Consider the following 18,490-nt stretch of genomic DNA (forward strand, 5'->3'; position numbering starts at 1 on the left):
AGAGAGAGAGGAATGTCTGTGACTATTGGTACAGCCTTCTAGAAAACAATCTAGTTTCTTAGTTAAATCAGTATGGGTATATACACTGTGCCCCCTGCAACTTAGGTCCTGACTATCCTTCCCTAAGAAAAGAGACCTGTTTAAAGATTGTGCTGAAAGTCAGAGACAATCTAGTGTCTATGATTGGGGGGTAGATAAACAAAATGTGATAGAAGCAATTACCCCCTTGAACTACCATCCTGCAATTAGAAGAAACAGAAGATTACATGTACACATAAAAACGTAGATAAATCTTAAAATCTAGTCCTGGTTTTTAAAAAGACGCAAAATGAAGGGCGCCTGGGTGGCTCAGTCAGTTAAGCATCTGCCTTTGGCTCAGATCATGATCCCAGGGTCCTGGGATTGAGCCCTGCATCGGGCTTCCTGCTCAGCTGGGAGCCTGTTTCTCCCTCTCCCTCTGCCTGTTGCTCAGCCTACTGGTTCTCTCTCTCTCTGTCAAATTAATAAATAAAGAATAAAAAAATAAAAAGGCACAAAATGAGATTTCTATCACAGTACCATATGTATGTATACATATTATTTTATTCTCTAAACTGGTTGAGAGTAAACTGCAGACATGATGCCCTTAACCCCTTATTGTCCTAAACCCCAGAGTCCTGAAAATGAGAATAAGAACATTCTCTTACATCATCGCAGACAATTATCAAAATCAGGAAATTGGCACTGACACGATTATATTAGCTAATTCACAGACACTCATATTTTTTCCAGTAGTCCCAATAATGTTTACAGCAAACAAAAATCCTGGGTCCTAGACTGTCTTCAGTTGTCATGTCATGCTTGCTTTAATCTTGACAGTACTTCAGTTATTCCTAATTGTTCAGGACCTTGATTTTTCTGATGAGTACTATAGTCCATCCCCACTTATCCACAATTTTGCTTTCTGGGGTTTCAGTGTCCCACATTCACCTGCATTCCAGAAGCTGATGATCCTCCTCTGATGTACAGTCAGAAGATCACTAGTAGCCTAACCCCACATCACAATGCCTACGTCTTTTATTTCATTTCATCCCAACACAAAGGCATCTTATCATTTCACATCATCACAAGAAGAGTGAGTAGAGCACACTAAGATATATTGAGAGAGAGATCTCATTCACATAATTTTATTAGAGTATATTTTTATAATTGTTCTATTTTATTATTATTGTTATTAACTTCTTACCGTGCCTAATTTATAAATTGAATTATCTCCTAGGCATATTATGTATAGGAAAAAATAGTATACACAAGGTTCAGTACTAGCTGCAGTTTCACGCATCAACTGAGGGTCTCAGACCATACCCCCACAGAGAAGGGGGGACTACGGTACAAGCAATTGATTTTAGGATATGCCTCTGTTTGGGTTTGTCTAATGTTTTCTCAGGATTACATTTGGGTTATACATATTTGGCAAGAATACCCCTGAAGTGTTGTTGTTTTCTTCTGTGTGCATCCTGAAAGGAGGCACTTGATGTCAGTTTTTCCCATTACTGATGATACTAATTTTGCTCATTTTGTTAAGGTGGCAACCACCAGGTTTCCTTCGCTAAAGTAACTACTTTTTCCTTTGGAATTAATAAGTGTCTCTGGTGGGATACTTTGAAACTATATAAATATCCTATGACACATCAAACATTTACTCACTAGTTTTAGCATCCACTGATGATTATTTCCTAAATTATTATTATGATAGTTGCCAAATGGTGATTTGCTAATTCCATTTCTTCCGCATGTACTAACTGGCATTGTACAATAAGGAAGGTCTTTCTCTACGCCCTCAAATGTTTACTTAAGTACAGTCTCATGGATTTTCATTTTATTCAATGGGTTATAATCTGTTACAATCCTTACTTATTTTGATACCAAGTTGTCCCAGATTTGGCCAGTGGGAGCCCCTTTAAGCTGGTTTCTGATTCCTGTTTATATGTTTCCTTTCATCTTTGAACCCTTTTTAAATTTCTAGCTCAAGATGTTTCAGACTCATTTTGTATTTTCCCAGATTCAGCCCAGGAACCATTTATTTCTCCAAGGAGACCTGCTTCCTTTCAGAGGAGAATGCTTTTCAGAAACCAAAATCTGGACGTTAGGTGTGCTCGGTATCCAATCCAATATCCCAGCCTTCCCATGTTCCACACTTGTAACTCCTCTTTTCTGGCAGTAAAAAAACCTGGTTCCATTATACAAAATATATTTACTTATTTTCTTAATTCAAGAATGTTCAGAAAGTAGTTTCAGAGTACTGAGATAATCAAGGCTTCTAACTACAGTTCAGTATTTATTTAGAGTTTTCTGTGTTTGGGAAGTGTTCTTGAGGAAGGACTAGAAAAAAGATAATAGCCTCCTTGGCCCAGGAGGCGATCCCATATAACCCTGTTTCCCCTGCTGTCACAAGATCCATACATCTAATTGGCTCTTGATAATTATTTATTTAATAAGTGATCCACTAGTTTTTTAAATTTTTTTAAGATTTTATTTATTCATTTATTTATTTATTTATTTATTTATTTGGAGAGAGAGAGAGCAGGGGGAGGAGCAGAGGGAGAGGAACAAGTTGACTCTGCGATGAACACAGAGCCCCATGCGGGGCTCAATCCCACCACCCCAAGATCTTGACCTGAGCTGAAATCAAGAGCTGGATGCCAAACTGGCTGAGCCACCCAGACACCCCATCCAGGTAGTTTTTTAAGACTCATAAGCATTTGGGGCACCTGGGTGGCTCAGTAGATTAATTATCTGTCTTTGACTCGGGTCTTGATCTCAGAGTGGTGGAGTCCAACCCGGGGTCCAGCTCCGGATCCAGCCCAGGCTGTGGCTCCACACTCAGCTGGGAGTCTGCTTCTCCCTCTGCCCCTCCCCCGCCCAGCTGGTGTGAGCGTGTGCATTCTCTCTCAGATAAATAAAATCTTTAAATTAAAAAAACACTCAAAAGCATTATGGGTTGAAATAAAGAGTGATTAAAGAAAGAAAGATTATTCAAAAAGATACTGCCAGAAATAAGGGTTTTTAAAAGTTTTGGATTAAAGTGGTAATAGTTGACCTTCACTTGTTTAGTTCCAGGTATACAACATTCATTCCATTCCATTCCATTGAATACAACGTATTCAACTTCTCTATAGGGTCTGCTGTGCTCACCACAAGTATAGCTACGTGTCCTCATACAGCACTATTACAATATCATTGTCCATACTCCCTATGCTGTATCTTTCAGTCCCATGACTTATTCATTCCATAACTGGACCTGTTATCTCCCACTCTCTTTCACCCATTTTGCCTATCCCTTGACTAACCCATCCCCTTCCCTCTGGAAACCAGAGACAAACGTTGACAAGATTTGAAGGCTTAAAAAAAACTTTTAAATTGGGAAGTAGGAATTGCACACAGCAAACAGACAACCCACAGTGATTGCTTTTTGAATCTATATAATACATTCAAAACAAAGGGCTCTGTGTGCCTCTTCCCGGAGAGCTATCAACAGAGGTGTGAAAAAAAGTTCTTTAGAGATAATGTAATCAACAGGAGAGGAAAGAGTTGCCCACTCCTTCAGGATTATAAAAGGAGTTGAGAGAGGCTTGGGTGATCCACTTGGAGAGCTGAGAGTGAAGCCACAAACTGTGGAACTTCCTTCTGATAACTGACCCAATGGACCCCAAGAGAACACCTTAAATAGAAGGTGAGTGGACCCACACCAACCGGTGTGTTAAAGGACCCAAAAGTCAAGCTCCTCAGCCCTTAGAAACTGTTAACAGTGCTTCTGAGGAGTGAATCTGGGATATAGGTGTGGGTGGGGTGTTTATTTCTAAACATATAAAATGTTTGATTTTTAGAACTGTGTACATGATTACTTTTCCTATCAAAAAAAAGAGTTTCAGTTTGTACAGAAGGAATCTGATTGCCAGATTACACATGTGACCATATTTTACAGACCAAATAATCAGGTCAATCAGTAGGACAAATATGTGACATCAGACCTACCCCAGATAATTGAGGAAACCATGGTCACAAAATTTATATTTTGATTATCCAAGGATTATCAAACTTTGAAACCAGGTCCAGTATGAGCTGTGCCAAGTCATAATGTAATATCTGGTCATTGGAAGCTTAAAAATCAATTTTTTTATAATTAAAAAAATCAGTCTGATAATTGAAAGGTGGACCACAGTTAATTTCTTATAACCTGAAATTAATTTTGCTTTGGGAATCTAACTGAACATACTTGATCATAATTACCTGGACCTTTAAAAAAAATGTTGATAGAGGGGCGCCTGGGTGTCTCAGCAGGTTAAGCGTCTGCTTTCCGCTCAGGTCATGATTCCAGGGTCCTGGGATCTAGCCCCACATCAGGCTCCCTGCTCGGTGGGGAGTCTGCTTCTCTCTCTCCCTCTGTGGGATTCCTACCTACCCGCTCTCCTCTCCCCCCTCACCCCGCCCCCAACTTGTGCTCTCGCTCTCTCTCAAATAAATAAATTAAATAAATAAATAAACGTTGATAGGGCTCTTCTTATATATGAAAGCAGTACAAGCCACATAAATAATTGGAAAAATAAAGAAAAGTATAAAATAGAAAATAAAATGTCCATAATTTATACAGCTTCAAAAGTAGTCACTATATGCATTTTGATATATTTTTTCCAGACTTTTCTTCTATGTATATACAAATATTTTGTTTCAAAACTAGGATTATGTCGTATAAAGTTCATTATCCTTAACATTGCTTCATGACCAAGACCTCTTTTCAGTGAATACTCTTGGGAAATGTGATATAAATAGTTGCATAGACTTCTTCATACAAATTTACCAGATTGTAATAAATTGGTCTGCAAAGGTCAAAGTAGTAAGGAAAAGGTATATCTTAGAATACTGATTAAATTCAAACCATTTTTCTCCTCAAAGTATACTATTCAACTTTAAACTTACATATTTTGCCTCGTCAAATAAGCCCCCAGTAATCGCGCCATACGACTTAGTGTATGCAGCCTCTTGATGATATCAAAGCTCTATTTTAAAAGGTACTGTTTGTTACTCAAGTTTGAGTAGAACCTGCTGTGGTAATTGAATGGTTTGCACACACAGTTTAGGTCTCTGCTCCAAAGTGAAAACCAAATGTCAATGTGCTTCCTCCTTATAAATAACCAGTTACATCGGTGACCTAAAAATAGAGTTCTTGTTGGCAAAGACAGGTTAATGACAGCCAGCTTGGAATCCTGTCATGTAGCACAGCTATTTTCGTGCCACAGTGTAGCTAGATTTGTCAATCTTCTCTGGCCTTTACACAGATTTTAGATCTTACTGCCCCAACTAAGGAATCACAGCTAAGGAATGTGGAGTTTACTAGTGAAGAATTGATTGCATTGTTTCTGATTAGATCAGGAGGGAATTAGAATTCCGTGTTTTTGTGTAGAAGAGAAAGAAAAGGTAAAGCATGACTTAAAATTCACAAAAGGTAGTAGGACAAGGGAAAGGAAGAAGAAGTTATGGTGTGAACAGGTAAGCAGAACTATTGTCCAGCTTGGGAGTGTAATTGTAATGGGATACAACTAACTTATTTGACTCAAAATATTTAAAAGGTAATGGTTACAGTTGTTTAAAGAAGAAAATAAGAATAAATAATAGCAGGTCATCAAAGTTAGTGATGTCATATTCCTTGGCCTTATTTTAAGAAACTTACAAGCACAGCTGGAAATTTCCAGTCATCAATCTAGAAACTTTCATAGACCATACTTTTTTTTTTTGTAATTCAGTGATTTACATTTTTTTTAAAGATTTTAATTTTAAGTAATCTCAGTACCCAACATGGGACTCGAACTTACAACCCCAAGATCTAGAGTCGCATGCTCTACCAACTGGGCCAGCCAGGTGCCCTTAATTTTTTTTTTAAAGCAGAATACTGGAAGCACAAATATTCAGATTAACAGATGGCAGACTTCTCAGCAGAGGCAATAAAAAGACTTTACAGTTCTTCTCACCAGAAATGTATTTAACCACAATTCAGTCTTGCAGTCTTTTTTTTTTTCCAAGTACATTTCATTATAGTAGAATTTTTCTCTATTCTTGTCAAGTTTTGATCCCTCTGGAAAAGTCAACACATATGAAAAACATTTATGTTCTTTTTATCCGATTACCATAATACTGGGAGTATGTGGTTCAAAACTTGGGACCAAAAATTCTTCTATTCTTTCTTCTAGACTCTAGGCCCTCTTTAGGAATACCGTCATGACTTCACATCCACTCCCCATTCCAACTCCCCAGGCAGAACTAGGCATCACCCAGCAGGGTTCCCATAGCATACAACAGAAAACCTCCATTGTACCTTTTATTGCACGGTACTGTAGCTGTTTACATACAGGTCACTTTTGAGGACAGCATCTTTGTCATGGTTGCATACACACCTCTTAGACCAGCGCATAATAAATGCCAACAGAAATTCTTGTAAGAATCCTATAAGAATAAAATTGTTTCTAGGGGCTGTGTGGGCAGTTCTGAAATGCACGGTGTGGTTTCTGCTAAAGATGTTAACTTGTGGTTGATATTAGAAGAGAGCCAAGCAAAGCAGCAATTATTCCATGTATTCCTAGAAAACTTTACCCCCATTTCTTTTAATCTCTTCACTCCCAGAACAACTGCTGTTTATTTCTACTAATAGAAATAGCTGATCCTCCCTTCTTCCAAGGAGAACATAGTTGGCTCAGCAGAGAGAATGGGCTCTATAGAAACAGTAGAGGCCGTCGAGAGAGGTGGAGGTAAAAAGTATGACTCACCATGGCAACCATCTCCATCATTAAAGGACTGAGTCAGAGTTTTCAGAGTACAGAAAAGCACCTTGGAAAAGTTCCCTGGAAATCAGAGCATTTAAGAGCTGGGTTTTCTTGTCACAGTCTTAGAGTAGATCTAGACCTAAAGGAGGTAAAATCCTTGAAATTCCTGTCAGCCAGAGTGTCCCCCTCTCTCCTGTGTCTCCAGATACAGATCTGTAGAAGTAGCATGGGGCCTGGGTTACCAGAATTATTACTACTGCTGCTGTAGCTGTTACTGCAATCAGAATTTTTGGAACCACAAAGAAGCTTGCATGCCCCACTGCGCTAGAAATGGATGACTTTGTCTCCTTGAGTAACATACCTACCTTATATTACCAAAGGTGTGCCTCCACTCTGCCTAGCAATGATGGCTATCTTGGCAGCACCTGCGAGGTTTTAAGATTCACGGGCCTCACCTTGCAAGGATTCAGGATCAGCCTAGGTGGCTCTAATGAATTTGGGACCCAGGGCACCAGAGAAGATTTGAGCCTTAGTTAAGGGACATGTGGATTCTGAAAGTATGGAAAGAATAATGAGTCTGGGAGCAGTTTTCAGTTTTGACTGGCTCATTTACTAAGTGTTTTAACCTCTCCGTATGTAAGATGGGATAGCAATTCTCCTCCCAATGCCTTGCTAGAGTAGGTAAGACATGTGCTCAGATAATACAAAGGAAATTATTTGGGGAGTTAAATTGCATGGAAATGCAAGGTACATTCCTGTTAGGAGGACTTTCCCCTTGGCTCTGAGATGACTACCACTACTTGTGAGCACTCGGATGAGTCATTTATCCTCTCCAGAGGTCTGTTCTCTGAGGTATAATTGGGTTATCTCCCAGGCCTTTCCAGTTCTATCTTTACATGGCCCTAAATTTCTTTCATCTTCTTATATTTGGAAAAACTCCTTCCTCCAACCCCTTGCTGCATTTCCTGCCTTTCATCATTCTAACAGCTTTGGAATCTCAGTGCCTCCAAAACAGTGTGCAGATATAAACAGTTCACCATTTCCCCCTTACTATGGCAGGCAGAGAGAGAGAGAGAGGCTGAGCCATGTAGTTAGAGTGCTTGGAAAAGAAAAAAGCCCCTTAACAATGAAAGATTATAATGTAGACGTCAGGGGTCCAAGAATAAAAAAATAACCAAGAACCGCAAAGGGCCATTTTTAATGATTACCATAATATCATAAATTTTGTGCATGGTTGCAGGATAAAACTCTAAATAGTATGCAACTACTCCCCAAGATATTTGCGATTATGAATTAATCCCTATATGTACAATAGTCACCTGCTGGGATTTTCCCCACTCTAAAAGGATGTAATTTAAAAAAAACTATTAGAAATATTGTGAGATCTGGGGGCGCCTAGCTGGCTAAGTCAGTAAAGCATGAGACTCTTGGTCTCAAGGTTGTGAGTTTCAGCCCCATGTTGGGCATAGAGATATAAATAAATAAATAAATAAATAAATAAATAAATAAATAAATAGCTGAAAAATTTTTTAATTTTTAAAAATTAAGAAATAAAAATACTGTAAAATGTTCTTAAACAACCATCACTACCACTGATTGGTCAGCAATTTTCAGCATATATAAAGGTTACCCAATAGCCAACTGAACATGTGCCATACTCTTCCCAAATAACTTTAATATTAATTAGTATTTCTTTGGTACAACCAACAAAATAAAGACAAAGGAAATATTTCCCTTAAAATTCCAAAAAGTTATCTAGTCTTCCATTTCACATTTTGCTAATCTACAAGTTTAATCACACTAATACAATATAACAATTTTGAAATATTATAATAAACTTGCTTTAGGTTTGCCATATTAAATAATTTCTCAAGTGCATGGTTTCTGTCTGCCTTATAGTACACAAATTGGAGATGATACTAGAGGGGAAGTTAAGTCTAGAATTCTCGATTCAAAGGCTCTGCCAAAGAGATCAGCATGTCACTATCACTTTGGGTGAATCTGTACTGAATCAATAATTTATTCCTGAGTCACTGATACTGTTTGTCAGTTCTTTTCCCTTGTTATTCATTTCAAGGAATAAAAAGTAAGATTATTCTAAACAGTAATGTAAAAGTGAATTACAGTCTTTTAGAAGAAATTCTCAAACACAGAAAAAATAAAAATAAAAAGATAGCAAACAATCTGTCCTCTTGGGTGATACTATCCAAGATAAGTCAGCCTGTTATCATCATCACTTTCTTGATTTCACCCTCTAATCTCATTATCTGCTGCCAGATCCTATTTCTCAGGGTTTCTGTGCCTACCAAACACCAGCATTGTCCTCCAAACATCCTTAAATCAAGCACAAAATAATAATAGCACAAAACACACTAGTTGCTCATTAAATACCTACCATGTGCCACGTACTGTGTTAGGCACAGGGTAATTAACAGGACATGGTCTCTGCCTTGGAGAGCTTCATGGGATATGAGGGAGATAGATGGAGTTTACAAAAATGATTACCATTATGTAATAAAGGCTGCAATTGAGGTATGTACAAGGTACTATGAAAGCACAGGGGATGGAGTATCTATGTTGATGGGGAGGTTGGGAAAACTTCGAAAAAGAATTAACTTTCAGGGGTGCCTGTGTGGCTCAGTAAGTTAAGCATCTGACTTCAGCTCAGGTCATGATCTCAGGGTCCTGGGATCGAGCCCAGCATCGGGTTATGCTCAGTGGGGAGTCTGCTTGTCCTTCTCCCTCTGCCCCTCCCCCTGCTCATGCTCTCTCTCTCTCAAATAAATAAAATCTTTAAAAAAACAGAATTACTATTCAGGTTTTAGAGGAAGTAGAAAGAAAATTTTCCAGGTAAAAGGAATTGCAGACCATGGCAGTCTGAGAAAGCATGGTATATATTTTTTGGAAATCACAATTGGTTTCAAAGGCTAGAAGAGTAACAGTGGAGAAGAAAGTAGGGCTAGTAAGGCAAAGGCATGATTTGGAGTGTCTTAAATATCTTGCTAAAATGTTTAGACTTTCTACAAAACTTAATGGAGGGCCATTGGAGGATTTTGAGTAGGAGAATGACAAAAATACAGAATGGATTAGGTGGAGACAAGACTAGAAGTTATTCAATTAAGTTATTTCTCTTTTTTTTTTAAGATTTTATTTATTTGACAGAGAGAGACATAGCAAGAGAGGGAACACAAGCAGGGGGAGTGGGAGAGGGAGAAGCAGGCTCCCCACATAGCAGGGAGCCCGATGCAGGGCTCAATCCCAGGACCTTGGGATCATGACTTGAGCCAAAGGCAGACGCTTAAAAACTGAGCCGCCCAAACGCCCCACAATAAGCTTTTTCAATAAAACTTATTAAATATTGTTAAAGGAATTAAGGGAGGTGGTAGGAGAGGAGAAAGAGGAGACTGACAGTAAAAAATGGAAGAAGGGGGACAATTTCCAAGATATTTAGTAGATAGACTCAACAGAAATTGTTAGCCAATCAGACAGAAAGGAGGAAAAGGCAGGAGTCTATTATGACTGCCAGGTTTCTGTCTTGGGAACCTGAGGGACAGAGGTGCAATTTACTGGTATTAAAACCAAGTAAGATGAACAGTTCTCATGAGGGAAGGAAAGAGATTATTGACTCAGCTTTGACCATGTTGAGTATGAAGTACTTGGAGTTAATCCCATAGAAATATAGATCTGAAACTCAAGAGAGAAGTCTTTACTAGAAGCATATTTTAGTTATCATTGAATGTTTGGAAGGTGAGACCAAAGAAGTCCTCTCTAAATGGCTCTGAGACTGTAAAGTGTAAGGGAATGCCAGAGAAGAAATAAATATTCTTACAAATACCAACACCTGTAGGGCAGGAAAGTAGAGGGAGACAAGCCATCTCTGGAGCTCCCAGAAACATAGGTAAAACAAGAGAGTTTCGAAAAGGAAATAAAGATAAGGCATGAGTTTCCTCATCTGGCAAGTAGGTTCTCAGATAATGCTCATAAAGTGTTCATCACAAAGCCAACATGTAGTGAGTACTAAATAAATATTGTAGGATGATTAGGTTTGAGCAGGACATAGCCAAGGCAGTAAGACTCTATGGCAGTGTGGAGGATAATTTGCTCCCTTTGTTCCCTTTCTTAGTAGAAAGAACACAGGAGGCAGGCGCCTGGCTGGCTCAGTTGGTTAAGGGTCTGCCTTCAACTCAGGTCATGATCCCAGGGTCCTGAGATCAAAGCCCACATTGGGCTCCCTACTCACCGGGGAGTCGGCTTCTCCCTCTACACTTCCCCTCTGCTCATGATCTCTCTCCCCCTTCTCACGCTTGCACTCTCTCTCTCAAATAAATAAATAAAATCTTAAAAAAGAAAAAATGAACGAACACAGGAGAATGGTAACTGGGTGGCTCAGTGGATTAAGCAGCAGACTCTTGATTTTGGCTCAGGTCATGATCTCAGGATTGTCAGATCAAGTCCTGTCTTGGGCTCTGTACTTGAGATTCTCTCCCTCTCCCTCTCTCTATCCCTCCCTCCCCTCTCTCTGTCTCTCTCAAATAAATAAAATTTAAAAAAAAAACAACACAGGAGAGATGAGTCATTGCTATTCACAATGTCTATTAGTGGAGAATTAACTAGTACAATTTCATCAAAATGAACTCATATTTACAAATAACACACTAATAAAGAAAAATAATCTTGTAACTATAAAGACTCCTTTGTAACAAATTTTTAAAGCCATTCCAAAGTAATTAAAAGGATCATGATGACACTTGTAAACAGCAGGGAATTAAATGGAGTTATTTGGGGAAGTAATAATGTATAAAGCTATTTCACAGAGTTCCATTTCCATCGTTACTTTTAAAACAGGAAATTTACTTTACACAATGAATATTACATAAAAGGAAAAAAGCTTAAATAGCAGTAAAAAGTAATGTAATCATTGGTCTGTAAGTTGCAGACATAGTTTTCCTGACTGTCATCATTGTAAATAATATTTTCTGTCTCCTTTTGAACTCTGTGGAAGTGTGCTACAGTAACTCTAAATTGTCCTGACTGGTGCACACCAATGTAGTAACAAAAATATGTTCATATATTTGTAAAACCACAACAATAGTTCTTATTTAAAGCTTACTGAAGGAAGCTGAGAAACAGTATTAGTGGTTTCTTTCTTCCTGATGATAGCAACCCAGGATGGACAGACTTAGAATAAAAACATTTTTAAAGATCATGGAGTGGTGGGGTGCCTGGGTGGCTCAGTCGTTGGGCATCTGCCTCTGGCTCAGGTCATGATCCCAGGGTCCTGGGATCGAGTCCCGCATCGGGCTCCCTGCTCAGCGGGAAGCCTGCTTCTCCCTCTCCCACTCCCCACTCCCCCTGCTTGTGTTCCCTCTCTCGCTGTGTCTATCTCTGTCAAATAAATAAAATCTTTTAAAAAAAAAAAGATCATGGAGTGGCCTCATTCACAAAAGACTAAAGAAAGTACTAACAGTAATGCTTTTTATAATTAATTTCCATAATTTTCATGTGTCAGAAAATTTTAAAATGCTTAAAAATACAAATCTAATTTTAAAAATTAAATTAATAGGCATAAAATAACCATATCAAATTGCTTGCTCTCAACTTCTATACTTACCTCTTCTATACTTGGCACCAGTTCACAAACTATACTTTGAGTAGCATTGGTCTAGAGGACAATTTCTCTTAAAATATTCATGAGCATGAGAGGTGGGGTTTTTAGTAATTTACTACATAATTATATTTTATGATTCACTCATACTAAACTCTTTAGAAAGATGACATATAAACCAGAATGCAAGTTCATTTGCTATGGGATAATCCCTTCTAGGATTAGAATATGTGGGAATCCAAATTAACAATTAGAAGTTTGTTGAGGGGTGCCTGGCTGGCTGGCTTAGTTGGAAGAGCATGTGACTCTTGATCTTGAGGTCATGCGTTTGAGCCCTACTTTGGATGTAAGAGATTACTAAAAATAAAGATTGTTGAGTAAAGAACCAGGGCATAAGAAATAACAGAAGAAGAAGGAGGAGGGGGTGGGGAGGGAAGGAGGGAGGGAGGGAGGGAGGGAGGGAGAGAGGGAGGGAGGGAGGAAGGAAGAAGGAAAGGAGAAAATAACCTTAAAGGGATATTTAAAGGCAAGGAGAGCAGCTTGGCAGAGTGGTGGAGGCAGGGACTCTTCCATTCAAGCCACTAGTATTTGAATCCCAACTACACCATGTAATACTTGTGTGACCTGAAACTTTGTGAGGCTCCATGTCCTAATTTTTATAATACAGATAATATCAGTGTGGAGAGATTTATAAAAAGATTAATACAGTGCTTAATGCAGTACCCAGTGCATAGTAAGCATTCAATAAATGTCAGTTGATATTATTAATACCATCCTATAATAATATATATCTCTACAACAACCAACATGCTTATGGTATACAGATTCCGTGCTTCTTCCCTAGACAAAGCTGGATAAACCCTGACAACCGTCAAATCTTTAGCCTTTACTCTTCTGTGTACCTAGTCATCATCTTCCTTCTGTTCTCACAATCTTCCTCTGGACAGATACAAAAAAATTGATTCTGTTTCAATTTACACATTCCAGGATGACTTCCCTTAGATCACATTCAATTCATCTTGACTCAAGTTTTCTGGGATCTGGGATGTAGGGAGCAAGGAGTCTGCTTCTCCCTCTCCCTCTGTCCCTCCCCACCACCCCCTCACCCCCGCTCCTGTGCTCTCTCTCATATAAATAAAAATCTTAAAAAAAAAAAAAAAGAATATTGGATGTGATTAAATTCCTTTAAACATTCATTTGCTCTCTCCCCCCATTATAAGAGTGGCATTTTGGGAAAGAAATTAGAAAATACAGAAAAGAAGAAAAAAACTGTTCATCCCATCTCTCAGTCACACCTGCAAAGCACTTAAATGTCAGTTATAACATGGTTAATATTTTGGTTTATTTTTTTTTCTATTTTTAACTTGCATTTTTACATAGTTGTAATTATACAAATTATATAAATTGTATTGTTTCTTTTCATTTAACATTACAAAGTAAGTATTTTCTCCATGTTAAAGTCATTAAAGGATACTTCTTAATATCTGAAGAATATGACATTATGTAGATGTTTCATTATGTAGATATCTCAAGTGATATCACCTACTATGCATTGGTTCTTTAAAGAATTTCTGAGTCTGATTTTTCTAACAAGTTCAAGAAAAAAATGCAAATGTGTATTTAGCACAGCTTGGAAAGCAATAAGGACACAATAAATTTTAGCTTTTATTTATTTATTTTTGAGAGAAAGAGAGAGAGAGCAGGGGGAGGGGCAGAGGGAGAGAAAGAATCTTAAGCAGGCTCCATGCTCAGCATAGAGCCCAACACAGGGCTGTCTCATGACCCTGAGATCATGAACTGAGCCAAAATCAAGAGCTGGATGCTTACCCAATTGAGCCACCCAGGTGTCCCATGCTTTTCTTCCTATTATAGTTATCTCTCAGGAGTTTGATTGTTCTCTGAAAACTTAAATATACAATTTTTAGGAGTTCCTACTCTACTATGTTCCTCAAAATCTTCAGAAATAGTGCCTTTCTCCAAGCATACTTTGAGTACCATTATTTCTTTTAAGCTTCTAGTGTGTTCCTCACATAGTGCTAATGAAAATGATCATGTGAATTATGGAACTTTATGTCAGTGTGCCACCACCATTCAGCACCATAGCGTAAAATAGGCTTACAATAACGACCTTATATCCTTGTTGGGACATGAACAAAAATTTTTGGAAGCCATGGGGCATGTTGTGATTCGAGTCTTCTCAATTCTATTTCTGTATCTCTGATCTAGCCACTTTTGTCCATTTCTGCTGCCCTCTGATAGTCAACACCATCATTGTTCCCCATTTGGAAGGTAGGAAACCTCAAGTCTTTAACCCCATCACACTGATTCCATTCTAGGACTCCCTCCAATCCATATTCCACAGACTAGGAAAGGTTATGTTCTTAAAAACATATATTTCCTGTTATACAGCTGTTGCTCATCATCCTTAAAATAAAATCCATTCTTACCAAGGCCTATAAGGACCTGCGTGATCTAGTCCCTGCCAGATCTCTCCAGGCTGACTCCCAGCTTTCTTCCCTTATTTCGCTGCAGTTCCTCAGGTCTTGCATCTCTCTGAACACCAACAAACTCTTCCCAGCTCGGTATTTGTTTTGTCATCCCTCTCCTCCTCTCCCTCTTTCCTTGATTCATTCTTGTCATTTAGGTCTGGGTCTCCTGGGAGGTACCACCCCCCGACCTCCCTGCCTAAGTCAGTCGTCCCACCACCTAGCCTGCTTACCTCTTTCACAGCACATATTATAACTTATAATTATATTCTTTGCTTAGTCACTTGTTATTTTCTCTTTCCTCATCTGTGTATAAGTTCTACTGGAGGCAAAAACAATGTTTACGTTGTTCTTCATAAGACAGCAGAGTGCCTTGTATATGCTATGCATTTTGTCCCTGTGACTTATTCATTCCATAACTGGAAGCCTGTACCTCCCATTCCCCTATACCCATTTTACCCACCAACATCCACCTCCTCCCCTCTGGCAACCACTAGTTTGTTCTCTGCAATTATGGGCCTGCTTCTCTGCTTTTGTTTGTTCATTTGTTTTTTAGATTCCACATGTAAGTGAAATCACATGGTATTCATTTTTCTAGGACTCACTTTACTTTTTTCACTTATTTGGTAGCTTCCAATGAAAAATGCACTAAGATAGCAATATTTGTCCAACATGCCCAGTTTAAAAAAAAAAAAAAATTGTGTTAGAGTAGGAAAAAAAAGTATGACTACTTTAGCATTTAGTTAAATAAATGTTATTATGTTTGCCGGAAACTGTTCAAGAACATTTCTCCTTATGTAAGGCTTACCCCCAGTAATGCTGCTTAGGTCAGTGTCTGTCTGGATTATCTGCAGCCTAAATGCCAACTCTGTAAATTAAAGCTGTCAAGTGACAACTTTGCCATAGCATGCATAACCAACTTTTAAAATTTATTTATACTCCATTCCCTTTCTCTGGCCAGATTAAATTCTCCTTTCCTAAGCCATTTTTTTACTCACTCCAGACTGTGGCATAATTCAACATGTTCTAAACAATTACATGGAAACTACAGCTCTTCTGATTTCCAATTCCCAAATGACTTTCATTAAGACTTTAGAATAGCAAAAGAAATTTTTCAGAGTTCACTAAATGTAACAATTTTCTTAAATTCCTCCAGGTAACAGTGTATGAATCAGTCATAATAATGGCATGCTATGAAAATGCTGTGAATTATTATAGGTTCATAATAAGTCCTTTATTCAGTGTCCCAAGGAAACAGTTCATTTCAACATGCAAGTGGAAATATTCTTTTGACTAATCTGTCCATCACATTGTAATGTGCATGCTGAACCTCCACAGAAGTAAATACTACATTAAGTGGCAGGATTTCTAAGGTGAAAACACATTTTCCTCTGATATGAAGACTTCCCTAATCAATTTCCAGGTTTCTATTTAAGTGGATTAAAATTAGTCATGAAAAGTAAAGAGACAGAAAATGGACATAATAAGGATTAACTGGAGAGAATTATTTTCTTAAATGGACGATTTTTTTTAAGTTGTTTGAAAACTGCCTTAATTTTATTGAGAAAACATTACTTCTGGTGATTGGGTTGGATGACTTAGTAAAATTTTTATTTCTGATCCAGCAGGATTCATTTATCTAAAGATATTTACATCTTTAGCACCCAGTTGGGTCGGTAACTGGCAGTTTCTACGTCTGACATATACAAAACACAACAGCCCAAGTATAGCTATCGGCCTATGGACTTTGTCCTTGAAAAGCCTGTTGTGACAAGCTTAATTGCTTGTTAGAGATCTCTGTGTTTAAAATTCCCACAGAAATGATGATGTAGCACTGCTGTTTGGCTTCATTATTCATCAAACTAATTTAAAAGATTTGATATCCCCATCACAAGAAAAAAATTTGTAACTATGTATGGGGACAGATGTTAGCTAGACTTATTGTGAGGATTATCTCACAATGTATACGAATATTGAATCATTAGCTTGAACACCTGAAATTAATATGATGTATGTCATTTATATCTCAGTAAGGTAAGTACACAGAAATATATAGATATAAAAAAAGACTTCATAAAACTTAAATCAATGTCTCAAGGGATGAAACTTTTTAACGTAGAGCATTAGTTTTAAGCATTTATGCTGACAGTTGTATGTTCACAGAAATGTAAATGTGCTCTACATTTTTTAACATTTTTTACAATCACACAAGAAGATTAATTTTAGATATAAAACAAAATAGGCTGTTCTGTAACAGCAAAAGGAAAATAAACTTTTACAATGTTGATAGGGACTGTGTTGTGTCCCTGAATTTTTAGGAAATACTTAAGATTGCCCTCTGCACTAGTATCCAGACACCCACTGGGGTATTTGCTTCTACTAAGTATAGTTGGCATATTATTATACTTTGCAGTCTACTGTTTGTTTCTGGGTTAGTATTGACACATTCAATCTTTCTATCATTGCAATGGTAATATACATACTATATTAAATGCTTTTTTTTTATTAAATGCTTTTTTAATCAGACTTCCTCATAACCCCAAATCATCATTCTGTTTTGCTGAGAAAAGTAACTTATAGCTGGGCATCTTGTTTAGTAGGAGAAGTCATCTTCCATCTCAGGGCTTTTTCTGGAGCTTAGAGCAAGCATTAGCTTTCAGCATTGGGTTTTCTCACCTCTGGGTGTCTGGACCACTATTTGCAAGCATGTTGGCTCAGGCTGGAGACCTTCTGCTAATAAGTGTAGGTGCTGATGCTCCAAATGCAAATCTGTGGAGGTTAGTAGGTCTTCAGGCCACAGGAATCTCTGCACCCATATTGGGATTGACTACTGTTCTCTAAGAGTCAACACCTTTAAACTATTGGGCTGAGTAGACCAGACACCCTCAGCACTACAGTGAACCACCATGGCACAGGACACAAATAAACATGGCAGCTGCCAGAGTGACAGGCCCAGGGCTACCCTGAGAGAATTTAGCAAGCTGGTCAGCAAGACCATATTTATATTTGGTTTAAAGTGTGTCCTTTCTCTCAATAGCAAAAGTTTTCTCTAGTTTTTCATCCTTAAAATATGTCCTTTTCAAAATAGAAGATGGTACCTCATCTGAGAGGCTAAGACCTCTGGAAGCTGATTAATGCACTTGTGAGTTTGAGCCCAGCTTTTAGAGCTTGGTGAGCATCGCTGACTGGATACTCCATGTCAGCCCTACTTGTGGTAATTACAAGATGTGTGCATCACAAGGCTTGCAACTTGTATCACAAGTTCTACAAGAAAACTGGCTAATACTGATTTGGCTCTGCTTACCAATTGTTGAATTTATATCTTGTCCCAGCAAATTCATTTTTTGAAAAGTCATTACATGAAAAACTTTCACCACTCCAATTAGCATCACTGTGCTGACCAACTTTTGGAGTGAGAGTAGCTGATTGGAGTGAGAGTAAACTGATAAATGTTTTTTAGCTACACTAGTGTTTATGTTGGTCAAGCTTTTTGTTTATTATGAAGTTAATTCTGCCCATGACACACCGTTAGTATTTTCTCCTAGAGTGCCATCAATATTTTAACTTTATCAAAAGTTTTTGTCATATAGAAGTTTGTAATTTTT

The 18,490-nt window shown here is 38.0% G+C and overlaps 1 long non-coding RNA gene across 2 annotated transcripts in view; it reads right to left on the reverse strand.

The window, feature by feature from the left end:
- LOC135365574 (uncharacterized) overlaps window positions 1–18,490 on the reverse strand; it is a 49,330-nt gene that overhangs the window by 29,310 nt on the left and 1,530 nt on the right. The window lies entirely within an intron of this gene.

The sequence above is a fragment of the Mirounga angustirostris genome, unplaced genomic scaffold (genome assembly GCF_029215605.1).
Source record: "Mirounga angustirostris isolate CCGP_5_RB_7025 unplaced genomic scaffold, mMirAng1.0.hap1 SCAF_8, whole genome shotgun sequence".
Lineage (NCBI taxonomy): Eukaryota > Metazoa > Chordata > Mammalia > Carnivora > Phocidae > Mirounga > Mirounga angustirostris.